Raw genomic sequence first — 22,277 nt, 5'->3', positions numbered from 1 at the left:
AGAGCAGAACACAGTATGTCTTACGTACCCACTGTGTACATGTGTGGAGAACTTGCAGAGATAATAGGTCTACATGGGTGAGATACTCAGAGTGGAAGCCTGACACTGAGTAACAGTGATTTGAACAACTCTAGGACTTTCATTATATAATTAACAAAGCCTATGCCACAGGTCACCTGGGAGCCCAGGCACAAAAACAAGACAGTGTCTTTCTATAGTGAGGGCAGTCATACTTCTTCAAGTAAACAATGTGGGTGCTAAGTTGCTATTTGGAAACAAGTTATTATTGCCTGGAAACTGACTCTAATGATTATTTGACATCAAAGAAGTTGATTTCAAATGATAAAAAAGCCACACATCCACATTCAATAAATGTTTGTTGGATGCTTCTTTGTATAACCCTTGTGCTAGGTACTTCAAAATATGATATTCATTTATTTACAATATTGCAATTTGAAATCAAGAGAAAACTAATAGATTTCAAGATTCTCTTATCAGTCTACCTCCATTGTTTTTGCTCCAATGCAAATTATTAGATGAAAAATGTTTTCACATCCTTTTCCTAAAGTAGTGACAGCCTCTGTCACTATTGGTTTCCGATATTCAGCTTTCTCCTACTGTAATAGTAAATACAAAGGTGGGGAAAGGCTGATTGCACTCATGTGCTGCTCCACTCTATGCATTATTTGGAGTCCTTCTCTACATTTTGTACATAGTCATAAAGGATTCTAATTATAAAGAGAAAGAAACATTTGTGATTGAAGGTAAATCAGTAATAGTTGTCTATGATAGAACCATTCAGTGTCTCCTTAAAGGTACTTACTTGTTTAACTATTTCCAATAAAATCACAAATTAAGCAGATCAAATAAGTATATGAAACCTTAAAAGACAATCAACAATACATGAGATACATCCATATATGACTGGCTGCTGAGTGTCAGAGAAAAAAAATATTATATACCACACATGTGTGCGCACATGCACACACACACACACACACACACACACACACACAAGCCCCAACAAGGCAATATAAATATAGTAACTCTGTATAGCTATTTAGTTAGGATAGAAAGAATTTACCCAGCTTTTACTATTATTCTTCCAAGTTTATTCCATCATTTGTTTTTATGTTTTATTAAGTGGAGTGGGGAAAGCCATGAATAAAACATTATTATTTATGGCGAATCTGTTGTGTGTGGCTCAATAAAATGGATCAAAGTTTCTTAGGCAAGGCCCCAAATTCAGTGAAATTAGATGATTTATTGAGATCTTCAAACACAAACTAGAAATAGTATATAAAAAGGCTGTGGTCAATAGCCATATTAATCATAAAAGTGTTGACTTGCTGCAAGTATTAAATAAATTTAACTTTTATAGGGTGTCTCACACAGTAATATCCTTCAGGGATAAAACACATTCCCTGTTGCTTTAGCTTCAGCTTGAGCCAAAAAGTGTGGCATAGACGGGTATAAACTCAAACTTCAACTAAAAGCAAGCAACTTAATACACATCTAAGTAAAAGGTATTTAATACTCATGCCAAGGAGACAGAATTTCTGTGTTTTAAGGATCTCCATCTGCAAAATTTTAAGCTTTGGATTTTCTTCTCAGAGAGAAGAGACATTTGCTTTGATTACTGCAAGGGAGTTTGAGATTTTTCTGCGTAAATTGTAGACCTTTCATCTTTTCTGCATGAACATAATAAAATTAAAAGTTTAAATTTTCAACCATGATTATATAGACTGTAAACTCCTATATATATTCCTCTATTCCACAGTATAGAAATGCATTTTGCTTTTTTATGTTTTTATTTTTTCAGTTTAAACCTCGGTTGTGTCTCATCAGTTATAAAGCAGAAAGCTGGTAAAAATGATATAGAATATGCCTTTGGGCTTTTTGAAGAACTGTCCATATAAAGCCAAAATAACTAAATCCCAAGTAATTAGTAGGATCAATCATAGAAATTGATATATCAAAGGCCTGTGTTTATAGAGAGCCTTGTCCTAGCCCCTTGACAGATGTGAAGAATGATTAGAAGAACAAAAGGAGAGAGCACTTTACTGCATTTGGCCAAGGGCTCTGGCAAAACTTTCTGAAAATGGAACCAAGAGTTTCTTATTCCTTAAGATGAAGATGATGTATTTGCCCTGTCTACCACACAAGGTTGTAGTAAAATCCAAAGAGATCATTTTGTAATAAAAGTGCTTTGAATATTATAAAACTCTTAAATAAATATCTCTTCCGTTCCTCCTCTAAAGTTCAAAGTGACAGCTGGAGGACAGGCAATGAGTAAATTGGGTAAAAGATGGAGATTAAGTGAAAGCATATGGGACAGAGGCCCTTTTGGTCACCTCCTCTTTACACTCCTATTCCTGTAACTCTTCAAGAAGCATACAAAATTAGTGGATTTGTCTGATTCCAGACCATGCATGGCCATGGTTATTCATGAGAGGGATCAGGGTGCAGCGAAAGCCATGCGAGGATATGACTTTCTCTTCTTCCTCCCTGCTCTGTAAGGCTGACTCCCAAGTGTTCCATAGGAGTTAGGGACACCAAGATGGTGGAGGCAGGATATAAGAAAGATGTTGCTGAAGAATAAGACAGGAAGACAAGTCATGTCCCTATTGACAATAAGTCCTGTTACCAAGACAACTCCTGTCTCTGAGCACTTATTCCATGAAAACTCCTGCCATATTTTCCGTGTTTTAAAATGACCATTGGGGGTAAATTGGGTGGTATTATAATTAGGTTTTCTAAACTAACCAATGGGGGAAAATATTTTAATAAGGTAACATAAGGTAACCAATGGGAACAAATGGGGTAAGATTTTTAATCTGGTTCCTGTAGGAAAGAGAATGCCTAACAGCTTGGCATATTAGACACTAATTTCCAGACACCTGGGCCTTGAGCCTCTCTTTCTCTCTTGACCCCTCCATTCTACCTTAAAGAATGCTACCCTCACTGCCACTTTCAATGAAATTGTACTTTGTCAGTTACTTGTGTGTCTTGTTCGATTCTTTGTTCGGGACACCAGAGACCTGTATTCCCATTGCACAACCCTGACAATAACATAAGGAGGTAGTCTCGGCCAACTGACCTCTTAAACTTTCCATCTTAAATATATATCCTCTCTTCTTTTTAGTATTCCACAATTCTATCATGCCAACCAGAAAATGAAAATACTCCAAGATGTAGGTTAGAATTTAATAGAGATACCTCAGAACTCAAGAGTAGAGCTCTATACTGGGATCTGGGCACAAGCCCAGGTGTCAATAAAGAGATTGTAGTTCTTGTGCCATTGTCACTTTGAAGACTCTCTCTCTTGAGAACACTGTGAAGAGGAGTGGTGAGGATCTAGGGAGCTTCATCTCCTATCATTAAAGTTCTTCCTGAACAAGCCACCAGAATTCCTTTTACCATTAGTTATTCGGTTGTCCAAAAATCATCCATTTTGTTTTAGGTGCACAGATCAACAAAGCAGATGAGGACCTTGCTTTTGTAGAATGTGTGTTTTATGGGGAAGTGTATCCTAATAGCAAGAGAGAGGCAGAGAAGAATGGAGGAAGAAAAGAGAATGAGATGGGCTTTCTGGCTACTTTACATTTCTTCTAGGGATGCTCCTCTAAGGAAGTCATATTAAGCTGAGAAAAGGATGCAGATAGAAGGTACAGTAGGTGGAGGCTGCAAAGACAGCTGAGCAGCAGTCATTGAAGTTGGAGGAAAACCAGGAGAGTATGCAGTTCCATCTTTTGCTCAGGATTTATAAATGGGAATTTATACTTGCCATCAACAAATGCCAACATTTTATGGCTATTAAAATGAAAGAGTTGCAGAAATTTCATAAGATTTCTTAACAAAACTATTTATGAAAGACTCATATTTCATAGCTTTTGCTCCTTTGCTAGTGAAGCAATGTTTTCTGATCTTCTTAAGAGGTTATGACTGTTCATGCTGCAAGAGTATTTCATGCAGAATTGGAGGACTTTGAAATGAACTTGAATTCTTTACCCACATTATTCAGCATAAAGTACATCTTACCTGGAACTGTCAGCATGGTTTGAAAATACTTCAAATTCAATTGTTTAATGATCAGGTTAGTAGTAGTAATGGCTTTAAAATCATATTGTGGTATCTCAATCCATATCAATTCTAATAAAGGTAACTCAAATGTTTCAGAAGTAAGCCCAGTCTTATTTTTGATGCAGCAAAACGTCTGTGGGCCATAATGTGGTTTTACAAAAGACGACAGGTGGGAAGAAGCAAATTTACACAGGAAATTTTGGAACAGTGAGAGATGAGGCTAAAGAGTATTGATTTGAGATTTTTGTGTAGTTTGGAGGTCAAATGGAAACCAGATGGCTAAAAGAATTGTTAAATATTTGCTTTACAATCTGATAGTAGTGAGGGGAATAATATGTGTGTATAGCCAGAATTCCAGCCATCTTTATGCTGAGTATGAGTCCCAAAGGACTTCTCATAGTGAGTCCTAAGGGAACATGTATAAGATTGTTCATCATGACGGTTTTTACAGAAGAAGAGACTTTGAGACATCGTAGGAATCCATCAGTATGGGAATGGATAAATGGATAATGAAAATATGGTAGATGAATAATCTAGACATATAAATCTACACATAGAAATATGTCCAGAATTTAGAAGTACAGTATGGAGTAGAAAAAAGAAGCAGAAAGAAGTTTACAGGACAATACCATTTACATTTTTTATATGTCCTACCAGCATTACACTTTATGAGGATCCATTTGTATATAAAAAAACCAAAATTAATCATATTAGTGCAGGTGCCTATGGAAAAGGGTTGGATGAATGTGGGGAGAGATGATGGAGGAAAAACAAGAAAATAAAGTGCAATAAAAAGAGAGGTTGTACCTTATAATGTGTTATGAAATTGAGAGTATGTCTCCTTTCTCTGCTTCTAAGGACAAAAATAATTTTTTTTATTTTGTTCTTTTTAGTTATACTTGACAGTAGAATCTATTTTGATATATTTATACAAGTAGGGAATATATCTTATTCTAATTATTACCCCAGTCTTGTGGAGGTACACGATGTTGAGACTCACTGTGGTGTATTCATATTTGTTCATAGGAAAGTTATATCAGATTCATTCCATTGCAAAAGCAATTTAAAAAAAAATAATGTTGCTTTTAGTCACTTCCCCAAATCTCAGAAGTCAATGAATATAAATCCTATTCAGTAAATATCAGAAAAAGTCAATGATGAAGATGATGCAGCAAGACAGAGGCCAGAGGGTGTCCCTGATGTTTCCAGCACAGTAGGTCCAGACCCCAGCTGAACTTCTGGATGGGGGCTGGGTGTCTGGTTCTAAGAAGCACGAATATAGCACTGAAGAGGGGTGAGTATTAACGCTTGCCTGGTGGCCTTCAATGGAGAGAGGGAGAGAGAATGACTCATTTCCCCACATGAGTCGTCTGGACTTGTGAGTGTTACAAGAACAATGAGAGGATATCAAAACCATGCCATGGGCAACAGGGGGAAGAAAAACTCGTATTCTTCCTGCTTCCCTGCCTGTTAGCTCTTGAGAGGCCTGCAGATGTTTTCCTTCTGACTCTAGTCTCTGCTTCCCTCTGTGACCCCTTCCCCTCGCACTGATTTTGTTTTTAACTTTCTTTGACTCTCAGTCTCGGCCTCCTGACTTGCTTGTAACTAACACCATACCTCTGTCAGCATGGCATCCACTTGAAGATTATTGCTTTGTGCTGGCATCTGAGAACTTCCTCCTCTCCTGACCCTGACAGCCACCACTCAGGGCTGTATATTTGGAAAAGGGAGGAAGGGCAGAGGCTCCCACACAGAAACATCTGGGTTAGTGCCCGTTTCCTCAGATCCACTTGGAATAATTTTCTTCCCACTAGGTTGGCTATCAGAGTGGGCTTAATGTTGTCCTTGAATGAAAAACACCTTTAGATGGAAAAAGGATCACATCCATATTTACAGATCTCCTTCTTATTTGAGATCTGAATGTCTGTGTCCAAGTACTGAAGAAGTCACAGACCAGGGAGAAGACAATAACCTGCCTCGGTTAGAACTTCGAGCAGTAAGCTAATAGGGATCCTTTTATAATTCATCACCGAACTGCCCTCCTTATGTAACCAAGGGAGGAATTTTCTTTGGATTGAGTGTCTGTTTCCTGTTCTGATAATTAGCACCTGCTCCAGATTTGGATGAGAATGTCACGTGCAGGGCCAGCATCTGGTGTCTCAAGCCAAAGTGAGCTTAGAAGACTCCATATGTGATCAGAAAGGGGAAAACTTTCTGGCTGAGGTTTTCATTAGGCAAATGAAAGCTTTAGGGTTTCATTTTACTTCAAAGACAAGATCCTTCAAGCAGTATATCCTGTTGCGCTGGTAGTGGCATTATATTAATAGCCAAGAGGTACAGGAGCTGGAGAATGGAATACAAGGCATCCGCTTCCTGGCTGTAAAATGTGAGTGGTTGGGCAGTGCCAGGGGTTTTATGAAATTTAAGACATGATTAAAATATTCCTAAAATTCTCAGAAACTCCCCCCCCCCAAAAAAAATGTATTTGACATTTTGTGATGGAGCAAATCCTGGAAATATTTCAGTAACCAGAGGCTAACTTAGCTACGCTGTATAAGCAGCACCATAGATCAACTCAGATATTACAAGCAGCCACTCTAATGCAACTCTTTCACATTTCATTCTACCTTTCAACCACCTACTGCTAGCTGTGTTTACTAAAACAGATGGATGCAACCAAGGAATGTCACACTTATTCAGTGCTTACACTGTGCCAGGCAAGTTGTTAGGTAAATTCACATACCTGTCATTTGTCCTTTGCCTATTTTGTTCAGGTGTTTCTCCTGCTTGCTGTTTCATGTGGAACTACATTTGCATGACCTCTTTTCCCCCTGGCTTCCATGTTGGTTTGGCCAATGGGAGGCATTCCTGGACCAGCCACTTGGCTTGACACTCTTGGTAACATTTGTGCTTCCTCTCTTGCTCTGGTTTATATTAGCTAACTCTTAAAGTCCCAACCAGTGTGGGACCAACCCTACCTGGTTCCATCCTTTACAAGTTATCCTTGACCTGAAGCTCCAGTAAAAGCCACTCTCTGTCTTTGTTCTTCCAAGAGTAAGGGTGGTTGTGACTATCTCCTACATCCAATCTCTAGATGGCCTCTGTTCTTTTGTTGTTTCTCAGCTAAAAACAAAAAATCACCTGTGTAACCAATTTCTTGTTTTAATTTTTTCCTTTGAACTATGGAGAATGGCTTTTGTTTTCCTGTTTGGATACTGGTAATATAATGACATATATACTATATTTTGTAACCCAAACTATAAAACTGTGAGGAAGATATCACTATTCCACACAGGATACAAAGGCTCAACAAAATTTAAAGTGTGTGTGTGTGTGTGTGTCTGTTTTTTATGGTCACAAAAATAGGAAACAGTGGATCTCAGTTATGAACTACATAGGGTTTTCATTCTGTGACACAAAATCACCAGTCCTTTTTTTTCCTCCTCCTCCTCCTCCTCCTCCTCCTCCTCCTCCTCCTCCTCCTCCTCCTTCTTCTTCTTCTTTTTATGTAGTATCATTGCATCTACATGTTCTAACAGAAAACCCTGCCTAATGCAAGGAACTCCTAGTGAAAAGAAGAAAGCAAACCGTCAATGATCCACATGCATATATCCACTTTCCTTTGCTTCCATAGTCTGTATTCCCCCATTCTACCCAAGGCTAACCAATTGCTTGTCCTCCAGATCCTTACTCTGGTTATTGTCCTTCTTTCCTGTACCTTTTGCTTCCATTGGCTCCTTCCTAACTTGTATGTATTAACCTACCACCATTAACCACTCTTTTTCTTGATGCTGCATCACACACCTACTGACGTCTCATGTCTCCATTCTCTTCTGCCTTTTCTTCTCCTTTTCACTTCCCTGTCTAGTGCAATTTGATTTCTGACATTATCATGTCATTATCATTTCTATTTCTTTCACTTTGGATGCTAGTGAATCCCTGATTGCTATTTTCCCTAGTTCCCTGGTCTTAAAGGATGGCTCTGCTACACTCAACATTGTTTTATCATCCCCATGACTTTCATCACTGCTCCAATTTATCAATTCCCCTCTTAAAAATCAAAATGCCCACATGTCTCTCCTCACATGCTCCTACTTGTCTACTTTCTCCTTAAAAAGTTAGTATTCATAAGGATTCCATCCTTGGGCACTATAGTTATTATTGGACATACTCTCACCAGAAAATCTTATTCACTCTTCAAGCTTTCAAACACTACTTAAATGTTAAAATTCCCAAATGTATATTAACAGCACAGTCTCTCCAGATGTTTAGAGTCATTATCATAAAGCCTGCTAACCATCTCTAACACGTTTTCAGAAAGTACTGATCTCATCCTTGTTACCTTCTGAGTTGATCTTCTTACTCAGACTGTTTTACCATCTTCTGAGCATCTGAATCACTCATATCTAAAACCTGAGTTTTCCATAGTTCTTCTCCTCTGCCCACTCACCAAATATGTTTAGTTGTTGAGAGCCACAGTCAAAGGGGCCCCAGCAAACTTCCAGCTGGCAGCAAACTTCCAGCTGCCAGCTGATGACTGGCTCACAGCGGCCCCAGCAAACTTCTACCTGCCAATTGATTGGCTCCTCTGCGGTGATGCTCATTGGGCTGTTTCCCCCGCCCTTTCGGACCACGGAGCTGCTCATTGGGGGACTTTTTTTTGGCTCCGCCCACACGACCCAGCCAATTGGCCTCAAGAGCAGGAGGAGTAGGGGAGGTTGAGAGGCTTATGGGAAGCGCGTGGTGACATTGGGCTCTGAGGGTTTTTCCTGAGGAGCTGTGTGGTTTGGTGTGTGTTTTCTAAAAATAAAGTTCGTTTCTTTTGACAAGTGGCTCCTGAATTGTGCCCAGCCAGACTGCAGCAGCTAGTGTTGCTTCTTTCATACTCTTCATCTGGCACCTCTTTCCAATCTCAAGTACTACTACCCTGGTTCCATTCCATGCTTGTCCTTCACTATCCACTCTCACACAACTGTGGTTTCACTGGTCTTCAGGGTTCTTGCTTTATCTTTTACCTGCACCAACTCTCCCTCTGCCTATGTTCCAGCATTGTGAGCTTTCTTAGGTTGTGTATGTGGTATGCTTCCTTTCCCCCAAAGGCTAGCAATTATATTATTTCTTCTTTTTTGAACAGCTACTCATTCCCCCATTACCTTGTTAACACTCACCTATCCTTTAGATTACACCATCAAATTTGATTTCTTCAAGGAACCCTTGCTCATCCTATCACCCCATTTCTTTCATTCTAGAATAGCATTTGGTGAGGATGTAATTGTACACATGACTACTTGATTAGCATACATCTCCATTATTTTATAAGCTCTTGCAGGAACTCTGCATTGAATTCCTCACAAATAGCACAGTTCTGCTACACAATACGCAATCATATTTAAAACATAAATGAATAAAGAAATAACAAGCCACTGAAGAGTAAATGGTTACATTAGAGTCTGATGAAGCTTGATGGACGTGACCTTAGAACATGAAAACCTCTGCAATTCTGTTTTCTTGTGGTTGTGTTTGAGGATCATGATATGTGGTATATGTAAAAGATCTTAAGACTTATAGAGTCTTAAGAGATGTTACTTTTGTACCTCTAATATGAATTTTTTTTTCTTTTTTAATGGGTGCATCATAATTATATGTAAAAGTGGAAATTTGTTGTTACATATTCATACAAGTACAGACTTATTTTTCTATAATATAATGGACAAGAGCAACATTGTCCTTATTGTCTTGCATAAAGTAAAATAAGAGTAGTGCTTCCTCTCACCCATGGTTCATTTAAGGTTTTTCAGAATATGTCTTTCTTTCCTATCTCCCTTACTGTCATAAAAGGAAGAAGAAAGTAACACAAAGATTTTCAGAATTCAGATAGACAGTGACATTTTGAAGCAAATGGAAGTTAAGGTTGTGAGTTAAATTTCTATTCGTGATATTTCATCTACTGAGATTCATGGATAAATATATAAATCAAAAAAGTAAGCATCCAAAATAAGATGAAAGTTATATTTCTACTGTGGTGGCTGTTTCAAATTATGTATTTCCTATCACCCATGTATTTGGTGAAAAACTAAATGGCAATATAACACTCTAAACATAACTCACTACCTGGCATATCAGAGAAGCTAGAAATGCCAACTTAAAGGAGACTATAGACTGTCAAATTCATTGTTTTATATAAACCTTCAGACAAATTGGGCAAAACTGAATATATTTAAGTATGAGATGAAAAACAGCAAAAAAAAAAAAAATTTGAGCAGACATTTCACCTACCCCCACCCTCTCACCAAAAAAAAAAAAAAAAAGAAAGAAAAAGGAATCTGCCCATGATTCTGAGGCCTGTAGTGTAGTCAAAACTGTAACTACAGCCTAAAGTGGGACCAGGTTTTGTCTGGCCCTTCCATCAATACTTTTCTTATTTGAATGACTTTCATCATGCTCTAGTGACTGTTATTTTCTTTTCCGTTACCAATGGAAATCTATTTTACCTTTATTTTACCAAGATCTCATGCAAAGTGCAGTTATAAAGAAGACTTCCGATAAGATACGATACAGAAAATATTTTACGAAGTAGAAAGTAGTTTTTCATGTATCTGCCCACCCCTTTTTCAAAGAAAAAAATATTTAAAATAATCTATTAAATGCTCTGACTTTTTCATTTTGGCTTTCCTTTATTGCACAAAATTTTTAAACAATTACCTAAAGAAAGGTCTTCTATGATCTTAGATAACACACATTTGTGTAGGTATATATGTTTATACATATACAAACATTTGTAAGCACATATCTATGAGACTACCTCTTAACTGTTTTAACAATGAGATAACTTATCAGATTTTCCTGTCATTACATAAAAGTGTTTTCTAAAAAGCCAACCTCAGGAATGAATAACAGCCCCAAAAAAAGGCCTGAGAAAAAAGAAGTTATATTGGCAGGGCAGGAGCCAACATAGGAAAAAAGGCTTCTGGCCCCTCCCTGTCCTCCTGGGAGACGCAGATGAAGGAAGAGTAGCCTGTGATCCAGAAGGAAGGACACTGAGTCAGATTCTTTAGGTGATTAAAAGACACAAAGTACAAAAAAAAAGGAAGGTATGGGCTGAGAATCAAGATAGATTATAAAAGACTGCACATAGAAAAGGAGTGTCTGCTAGCAAAGATGTTGGACTTCTCCCCCCTCCCCTTCTCTTGAAAAAGAGCCATAGAAAAACTGGAATAGAAATGCTTTTATCTAAAAAGAAAGAAATGAATACATGTAATTTCTGGGTCATCAGAATAGCTCAGCTGCCAATCCCAGCCCCACCTCAGAGAGAAGAATTGGGCTAATGACCTCGAATGTTTCTTTTCATCTCTAGAAGATGGAAACACCCTCAGCTGGGACTGGAGGAGACAGGGGATCCCCCTCAAGAGCAGCTTTAACTAAGTTGTAGTCTGGGGAGCTCTGAGGGGTTTGGTTTCCCCTCTAGTAGTTCCCTGCCTCGGGTCTTAAAGGTGCAGGAGAAAGGCAGTCAATCTCCCCAGGCCTGTTTTTCCTCACCTGTAATACAAATTAGGAAGCCCCTCGCTTACTCTACACATCTCAAAGGCTTTCCCAGCTGCTTTAGCATATCAGAAACATCTTTTATAAATCCCCAAAGCCTAAGTTTAAAATACTAATACTGACCCCAAATTCCTTTCTGTTGGTGTCAAACTCAGCACATTTATGAATGACTCCAAAAACACTCCTCAGTAGGTCGAACAACATGTGTCCAAGAGGTTAAACGGGAAACAGTGGGAATTACTTATACAGTTATTTTATAAACAAACATCAGTTAGGACTGAACTCTGTACTGATTGGGAGGTGACTTAAGTCCAATTTCCTGCTCCCTCCCACTCTTTCTTTTCAGGAAGACGGACTTAAGTGCTGCAAAAGGAGCCCCTGCTGGGAGTCTCCCCTCCTCCCCAAGATCCTGACAGGAAGGACTGCCTTTTGTCACCATTTGACTGACTTGTGAGTGACACTGGAATGTTCCATCTTGCTCAGTCTGAAGGACAGTGGCACTAATCCTAAAGGACAATAGAGAGGTTTTTTTTTTTTTTAAGCAAATGGTTTGGAGAGAAACGGACCAAAATCTCATCCAATGAGGGAACTTGAAGAGTCATCTGAATGACAGCTTGTAAGAGGCCTATCAATCAATCCCAGGGGCTCCATACACCTGCATGCCATTTCTATCAATGAGACTTTACCAAACCCATTATGATGCAAAGTTGTGACTCTAAACCAGGCCACTCCATAAAGCTCTCTGGCCCAGTCTATAGAAGCCCAGGTCAAGGGAGGGCGAGAACTCAACCCAGCAGGCTTTAAGGAGCACCTTAGGGTTCAGAGCAGACCTTTTCCTTTTTCAGCCTTTGTGTAGCAGATCTCCTTCTGCAGTTCTTGGCTCTGATCTCAGCCCCTCTCACGTGCCGCTTTGGCTATCTGCCTGGTCTCCTGCTGTCCTCATCTGTAGGAGCTGCGCAGCTCAGCAAGAAACTGTTCTTAGTGTGCCCATCACAGCACTGGAAGAAAAAGAATATTGAGATAGTTGCCTGAAAAGCAAAAGAAGCTCTTGTCACAGTGCCAAATCCACTCTTTTAAGGACTTCTGATTTTACAAAAGGAAATCCCCCCAAACTAAAAGTTAAAGATGAAAAAGCACCAATGTCTTAAAATGGACAGTTCCAGGGTTTTTTTTTTTTTTCCAGTGCAGTGAAAAACATGAACATCACCAGAGAAATGCCCTTTTCATGAGGGCTGGTTAGGTTTTCAGAGAGCAGATTGGTATTCGTGGTTCAGAGAGAGTTGCAATGATTCTGTGTTAGATATTGTATACAAATGTCTTCCTACCAAGATGAAAATATTTAACCATGCAGGACTCTGTGTGATTGCTATTATTCATTTTGGAATTACTGTTTTATTTGATAATTATACAAATATATGAAGACAGCTGCCCTAATGTGTAAATGGGCAGATCCTTCTGGTAATTATATCTGTTGATCAGAGACCTGCTGTTTTATTGATATTTATTCTTTGCGATACTGTCAATACGTCTTGCTTTATATTCAGAAATGAGCATCAAAATTCCACTCACCTGTGACACCATTTCAATGTGAAATATACTTAGTGTTAATTGACTTATAAAGCTTGAATTGTAAAATAAATTTGGGACAGAAATGTTCTACAATCCATAACATGAGCCTTCAGAATTAGGTAGTCTATTAAATGCTTGGTCACTCTCAGTAAGTGCCCTATCAATTATATCTTTAATTATTGTTATATATCAAGAGATGCTTTTTTAGCAAGCATTAATGGAGGGATGAAGGTTTGGATGAAATGTGGTTTCTTGAAGCTTATACAAGGAAGATGTTTGTGATGATTGTTTCTTAAACTTGGACCTTAAATATCTTCTATAAATGTGTGAGAGTAAAAGTTCAAATTTTAATGGAGTTTGTTTTACTCCTGTGGGAAATAATGAAAGATAGATGCTGCTGGGTTTATAATAGGTGTTCAATAAATACTTGTTGATTGGTTAAGCATCGACTCAAAAGATTAAGGAAAATAAATTAAAGTTTATATCTTAAACGGGGCTCAAAGAATCCTTTGACTGAGTGCTATGGTCACTTATTATGTAATTTAAAATTCAGATAAAAGTAACTTTTATCTATCTTTGGTAATTTTCTCCTTAAAACTGATTTTTCTGGATCTTAATTTTTATGAGAAAAACAAGGCATAATTTATACCCGAGGAATAGAAAGACTTTCCTTATTTTATGGCAATAAGATGATCAATAGAGCCATAAATTCTTAGTACACTTAAGTCATGTCCTGAAGCTTCTTCTAATAATGGAAGACTTTTTTTTTTTTTTTTTACACCTAGAGTTACTGGCGCCCTTTCATTTCTATGTAACTTGGATCAGGAGCAGAAACCTGCAAAAATACAAATGCTTCCAAAAGTTCACTTGAATTAAAAATGGTAATTGAATCCTAGTGTCTTATATTCATAACCTAGGCATAATTATATCCACTTCTCTGAAGACCTTGCTATTCTAAGCATACACTTGTAAAATACAACTGTTTCTCTCTAGCACCATTTTTATATTGTCAAGATGATGGGTGAAGATGAAGTCAGCATGGCTGAGAGGAGTCAAGAAACCTGCATTTTGGTTTCAGTTCTATCCTAACCAACTATGCATCTTGAACAAATTAAGCCTTTCTCGTCTGTGAAATTAAGTCAGATTAGATCATCTCCACTGACTCTTTTCTTTAGTGTTTCAGAGGTTGGATGTCTTCCTTAATAATAACCCAATTTTTTCATGTATTGAGAGCTTCTATGAGTTAATCACTATGCTAGTGATAAATGTGTAGAAGTATTACCTGTATTTTCCTGTTTCATTTATAATCACTAATGCCATTTTCCGGGCAAAGAAACCAAGACTTAGAGGTGTTAACTGACCTACTCCACATCTCACAGCTAATGAGTGATAAATGTGGAGTTGCAGTCATGTATTCTGACTTTACTATTCCACCAACATTTTCTGAGACAGAAAAGATTGTAATGTAGTGATAGTTTTTAAACTTTGGAGTTCCCTGGAAAACTGGCTCCGAGATACAGAGTAGGGAGCAGAAGATTTATCAGGGACTGTTTTGGTGGAAGGGAAAGGAAGGAAGTAGGATTGGAGAGACATGGTGAGCTCCAAGGCAGCCTCAACACTTGTTTTAACCTCTCCTACTGGGAGTTCTAAAGATGTGATGACCAGTCAGGGCTGTCCTGAGTTCAAGCAGGAGGCCTTTATATTTGCCCATCAATCAATCATTGGATACAAGAATCCCTGGGAAGAGGGTGTGACCTTGAGCCTGACTGATCACCACAGTCCCTGTATGGGGCTGTCATCTGAGGGCTTGCAGCTGGCAGCCCTCCCAGAAGCTGAGGAAACAAGTCTTTATTTCTGCAGAAGGGCCTGGGTGGCTCATCCAATATGGAAAGATATGGAAATATAAGAATCTGGGCTATTTATAAAAGAATACTATTAAAAAGCCAAGCTGACTTCTAGTACTGGAGTTAAAAAAAAAACTAATCTGAGATCCCTTTTATTTATTTTTTATGATTTATTTATTTATATGATTCACATTGCAGTTCTTCCATTGTGCATACATTACTCTGTGGATATGCCTATGTACACATGTGCACATTTAAAAGCTATGAATTTCGCAGCTTCCTAAAATGTAAAATGTGGATTGAAATTAGTTAATTAGATTATACTAAAAATTGTATCAAATAAATTGCTGCAGAAATATTAATCTCCTGATATGAGATGTCTGGTTTGTATTAGGTGCACAGTAAAAGTTCTTTTCCGTTAAATTTATACATCCATATATACCAGATTTGGAGAATACAAAGTCCATGCTTCCTAGAAGATAACCTTCTGCAAAAGGAAAAACACATTTTAAAGGTAATTGCAATTCACTGTAGCAATCTTCCAATGGAAGTATGAAGAAAATGCTAGGGGAACACAGAAAATGTCAGCACAATATTCTACAAACAAGAGATAGAAAAGGTTGTGTGCAATGGCACATGCTTGTAATCCCAGTGACTTGAAAGACTGAGAAAAGAGGATGGCAAGTTCAGGGCCAGGCTTGGCAACTCAGCAAAACCTGTCTCAAAATTAAAAATCAGGGAAAAAGATGTAGCTTAGTCTACAGTGTGAACCATACCTGGGTTCAATCCTCATTACAACAAAAAACAACAAAAAATTGATAACATCAAATGTATAGAAGCTTCAATTATAGCAGGTTAATAGGGCTTTCTAAAAAGTAGTGATATCATTTCTTACACTTTGTCTCCTTTTATTTTGGGTAGTTTGAGTTTCTTTTATTTAATGCTAAGAACTAATTTTTAGTCAATTCTTATTACTCATCCTTTTTTTTTTTTTGGCATTGCTTAACAAAGCTAATTACTCTTTCCCTCATGTAATACTTTCTGAAAGCAAACGAAAGAGAATACAGAAAGGAAAAGAAATGGAGGCAGACCTCAACGGATCAGCAATGCTTTATTAAGCATCAGAGGGGCACATTTTCAAGAGGGAAAATGAATACTGGGTACAATAAGGGTCTGGGTTTTTTATGGTTTTGAGGGGCTGAGTCCTCACAGGAAATGTGTTAGTTACAGCTGGATGGAGACCTTGGACATTCAGGGGAACAGCTGTAGATAAGGGATTTTCACCAAATTCAGGGCCCATGACTCTCCCTTTCTCCTTGGGGATTGTAACTTTCCATGTCTTTCAAAGGGTGTGGATAGAGACCATGGGGGCTCAGTACTGGGGTCAACCAGTTCAGCTACAGGTGGGGGCCAGGTGTGACGTCCTTCTGTGCTCTCCCCATTTTTCCTGCATGCCTTCCCTCCAGCTGAGGCCTGGGCTTCTATTTTATCCCTCTGCCATGACAAAAATCTCCAATTTACCACAAACACCTCCCCACACACATGGTAGGAGGGCAGGTAGGGGAACTTGAAGATAAGGGAAGTCCCCTGGGGCATATTTTCCATACCCTTCACTTTCTACTTGACATCTAAAACATGATCTTCTCTCTTATTTCACAGAATGCTCTCTCTCAGGCTCCTCTGCTACTTATCCTTCCCTTCTTTACCTCAGTCACAACTGGTGTGTCCCAGGGTCCTGTTTCCTCTGACCTCCTCTCCAGTCTAAGGATATCATTCCCTGAATGATCACAACCTGACCTGACTCTTAACTACTCTCTGTATGCTGAGAGTTCCCAACAGGGAGGGTAGCAAAACCCTTACCTGTGGCTCCAGTTTTGTTTTTCACCAGGGCCAGAGTGAGCCTTCAAAATGGTGAGGAGAACAAGACCAATGTTCTGCAAAGCTCTGCCCCCCCCGCCCCCCCCACATGTCTTTGCATTGTAAAAGCCAAAGTCCTTACAAGCTCCTATAAAATCGTTCCCTGTTATGTCCCTGAACTAATCTTGGTCCACTGACCCCTCAACACAATATTGTAGGCACTCTCCATTCCAGTCCTGTTGCTCTTAGGAAATGCCAAGCAGTCAGGAAAAACAGGTGGACAAGCAACTAGGAAGCCAAACAAAAATCTGCCAGATCTTCAGCACTTGTCTCTCCCTGAATCTGACCACTCAAGCTTCAGTCATGGCTGTGTCTTCCCCTTCTGCCTTCCAAATCTCACTTATCTCTGTGGTCAGCCATTCAGGGGAGGCATTCTGGGAAAGATAATTCCGACTCACTGGAGGAGTCATAAAAGAACCACAGTTGTTAACATGGCAAATAGTTCTTTGTTCATGCTGCCAGTTGCCTTCCTATTACTGAAGCTGAGGAAGCAATACAGACTTACAGTAAATAGGAAGGTCTCTGGTACCAGAAATCCTAGGGCTGCCTTTTACTACCCATGGTAGATGAGAAAACTTGGCCTTTCATTAGTCCCAACTACAAAATAAGGTAATAATGTAAATAGTTCAAGGGTTGCACTAAGGATTAAAAGACATAAGGTATGTAAAGCACCTAGAACTTGGCAAATACCCCAAATAATTAGCTTATTTGAATTCTTCGTATATTTAGTGAATGCCATGCATGTAATAATGAAAGCTAAAGCAAATGCCAAAAACTTGGAAGGAGAATTACTGAAGGGGAAAAGGACTAGGCAAGTAATTCAGAAACCAAATAATTAGTCCCCAGGTACAATTTTTTTGCCATAATTACAAAGTTCCTGGTGCCAATTTTAAAGTAGCCATCCTTAGGATATACCTAGATAGTAAAAAAAGAGATAAGGAAAATGATATGATATGCTAAAAATTTAAGTTTTCCCAAATTCTTTTCATGTCCTTGGCCTTCTCTATGACTTTAAATGTCCCTTCTAGCTATAAACATTAAATGAAGATAACAGAACTCTGAGACCATAACAAAAAAAATCACTATGAGAGTTTGAGTTTGAATACTTTCAGAAAGAAGGTGGCACCAGCATCAGAGTCCACTTGGGTCTTCTAAGAGGTTTTATTGACTTGAACAGGAGGTCTTTGGCTAATTGCTACCTCCTTGTGCAATAAAAGTATAATACATGCTTTTTAAGAGGACATCAAGCTGGGGATGGAATAATGTCACAAGCAGTGACACAATAGAACTGTTCAGGACTAACCCTCATCTACAGCACGTGAATATTTTGGAAACCCCAGATCCCACTCAGATTCCTCTGAATATTTCAGGAATTCCCCAGAGAATGTCTCATAGTCACTCCCTGAGGCAAAAATCCTACTTAACATATAATATCCTTCTTCTTTCCTCTTCTGGCATTATAACTTTGAATTCCCAGATTGCATATCAATTCTAATCCTCTAAGAAGTTACAGTGAGCCTGATATCACTGCTAGGGCTCAATACCAAAAAAGGTGACTGTTCTTCTCCTCTCCCACCAGTCTCAGAAAACCTGGTTTTCTGGTTGTTACATCAGTATTCACTGGTCTAAACTGGGCCAGTTGCAACTGTCTCCTATTGCTACTTCTGAGCTGATAGCTCTATCAGTTCTGTCCTACATCACCTCACTGGAAGCAGGGGAAATGCCCTACATACAAATTTGTTTTCCTTTTTGTTCTGTTCCATTTGGTACCCAGCTTTTGTGCTGCTAGATATTCTCAATGCCTTAAATTAGATTTTGGTGATATGACTAAATAATAGGATGGATAAACAACTGAATTTCTCAGTGATAAAATTGAGATTATTTAAAGATACATCTTGATATGCTTCTCTTGGGCCACTGGATTGGGGACTGAGACGCCAGGGACATTTTCAAACAGCAGAAGATATATCAGAGCATAAAGGGGTGAGAATGAGAAAAAAAAAATGGAGCAGAAAAAGAGGAAAAGAGGAAAGACCATACAGTGTTATATGACCTCTCAGTAATCCCCATATTTTCACTTAATCTACTAATTTCAGTAAACTTTCCTTAAAAACCTTGCTTAATCAAACTTCCTAAGAAAATTGTAACATTCTATTTTTAAGGATGGCATAGGATGAAGTTGGTATGATCTCAGTAGGCAAAGATCTTCCAAGAGTTTGCTGAAATTTTAGAAAGTTTTAACTTACTCCCAATGATGGGTCTGGGATTTTCCTGTAAAGCTATCCATATCTCAGTGGCATAAATGTTATCACATATGGTAAAGATTAAAAGGAAACTTTAATAACTTCTTCCTCTACCCAGGACTCAGGGAAAACATCACAAATGGAAGTGGAGAAGACTTTCTCTGTAGAAATCACCCTGTAACACAGTGAAAGGTCCTATCTTATCTGTGGCTCAGCTGAAGTATTCTGACTGTCCCTTCCTTTGAATTGAGTCTTCATGTTTTCAGTATTTATCCTTTAAGCAAATTTGCTCTAGTTGTCTCTCAGACATGTAAGAGTATGTCTGAATTTGCAGTTGGTACTTTGTCTCTTAGTTGGGACCATTATTCTTTATGTTTATTTTGAAAAGTTTTTTTCCGTTACTGCTAATACATCAGAAGTAAAAAGATTCCCTTATAGAAATCTAAGAAGTTCACCTCAAAATTCTCTAAAATGTCTTTCAATATCAAGTCAGAAAACCAGAAGCCCATAATTGTCCATATTCTTAGATAATATTACTGTGTCATCTAACTCCTTATCCCTTTCTCTCAGTCTTTAATGAACTAAAATTTAATATTAACTGTTATCCTTTCTTTGAGAGCCCATATAATTATAGCAGTTTGTAAAGCATTTGCAAACTCAGACTGAAAATGATGACCTTCGTAAGTTTTCACCATGCCAAATGTAACAATTCATTTGGTAAATAATATCATAGCTAAATTCTATTTTATTTTTGGTTAAATTGAGAAGCTTATTTGAGTTATAAAATAAAAACTATTTTTGTGCTTATCTTTCCATGACCAGAAAGTTTATTTTCTAAACTTTGTACTTAGTTATAATAATTTTGCTTTAAATTTTTTGATATCATTGTTCTAAGTAAGTAGGCCCATCTAATTATATCTAATTATTATTTAGTCACTGCCCACTGGACATTTTTGTTTATTTTGCTTTTTTTTGGTTATTGTTGTTATTGTTTGTTTTTGAGCTTTTTATTGTTTTTTAAAATATACATTATCAAGCTTCTTAGAGAAGGTGGTGCTGTTAGTGCTATTGAGTCTATATGAGCATGGTGTAATTGTCAGCTTTTCACCACTGTCACCAAAATACCTGAGGAGACCAACCGAAAGGAGGAAACGTTTATTTTGTCCCAGGATTTTAGAGGATTTAGTTAATGGTCAGCTATCTCCATTGCTGAAACATCACAGTGGAAGAGCATGGAGTCCGAAAGCAGAGAAAGAGAGGCAGGGGCGAGGGAGAAGATAAATTTTTCCAGGGAGCACCCTACTTCCTCTCCAAAGAGGAAGTGACCTACTTCCTCTCCAAAGAGGGCCCACCTTCCAGTAGTTCACTCAGCCATCAGTGGATTAATCCACTGATGAGGTCAGAGCCCATATGATCTAATCACTTTCCTGAAGCCCAAACTCTGAACACAGGAGATTTGGGAAAATATTCCAGGTCCAAACCATAACATATGGAAAAATATATTTTCTTCCAAGATAGTAACACAAGAATATAGTTTTGGAAACCCAGAGAACTATGCATTATTCAATAATCTGATAAACTTACTGTAAAACATTGGATGATTCACCAACTCTTTGTTCTTGCCCCATTTTCTGATTTCCACTGAAGGTATTCAAGTAGACAGTCTCTAAAGCGTTTTTCATTATGTTAGTTTCTGATTCCCTAATCTTTTTTGACAAATATTCCCATAATTTTGAGAAATAAAATATTAGCTTAAGTTATTCTTGAAAAACTGCACTGATGTAAAGCTAAATCTAATTGGTACGTTTCCAAAGAGATATTCCTTTAGTTTTTTTCTACAGTAATATGCAATCTCATCATTCAATTTTACATTCTCCTTTCAGTTACTATCATGAAAAGATACTTCTTTTTTTTTAATCTCTTTGATTACCTGTTCATTCTCATTCTCCCATCTATGTTTCATAATAAGAGTACTCTGCATTGACTGGTTTACTACAATAACATCAGAGTTCAGAAAAATGATTTTCACATAGCAGAATTATTAAAAAAATGAATGAGTTAAAAACCATGAGTCAACAACTTTGAGTATCTTATGTTTCAAAATATGCATTGATATTTGGATGTTAGTGCTTTTGTAGAACTGTTAATTAGAAAAATGATTCTAAATAATTTTAAAGTTAATAAACATATTTTGCCTCAAACTACAAAGAATAGTGAACCACATGTAAACAAACATAGGTGGGTTGAAATTATGATAGTGATAGATGATCTCTAGGAAAAGAAAAAATATCTCTGATGAAAACAGTTCACAAACATCTCTTATTGTATACATATGCAAGTAATTATTTTGTCTCTTTGTATTTATTTGAAATATCCTAAATCCATTTTATTTTTTTAATATGAATTAAATTTTTAACATGAATTATTTAAGAGAATTTAACTTTTTTGATATATAATGGATAACATATAAAGGAATCCCACAAAGAAGCACTTGAATCATTTTAAACACATCCTTTTTGTTTATTTTTTATACATGAATGGAAGAAAAATAAACACAATAAAATATCAGTTCTTTCCTCATGGGGATGTTATAAGAATCAAATAAGATCATAAAGACGTAGTCTACACACAGCTTCCAAATAAAGGTTAGCTAAAATGTTTATAATAACATTTTAAAATGTATGCTTTTCAGAAAAGCACTTGCTCAAATATATACTCCAAAGTTAGTTTGAAAATTCATAAATTAAAACAGAAACACAGTCTTTTTTTCCTACTACTTAGAAATTTCTTATAGATGGTCACATTTACAATACAATTTTGGGGTTTTTAGCATATCCTGAAAAGGGAAACCTACTCTGAATATTTCTGTTCATCTCCGAAGTCTTGAATTCAGATAATGGAGAGTATCCACAAAAATTAATTTAAGAATACTTATGATGAATACACATGTCAGGAATAAACAATCCAATTAAATAGAAAACAAATAAGCTGAAAGGCCAATTTGCAGCTCTTTCTCACCATTGAAAGAAGAATAGCCATTTCAACATATAATTAGTGTCAAGAAAACACATGCAACTTAAAC

The sequence above is a fragment of the Urocitellus parryii genome, chromosome 11 (genome assembly GCF_045843805.1).
Source record: "Urocitellus parryii isolate mUroPar1 chromosome 11, mUroPar1.hap1, whole genome shotgun sequence".
Lineage (NCBI taxonomy): Eukaryota > Metazoa > Chordata > Mammalia > Rodentia > Sciuridae > Urocitellus > Urocitellus parryii.
The sequence above is the reverse complement of the archived record's forward strand: the minus strand, read 5'-3'. Positions refer to the sequence as shown.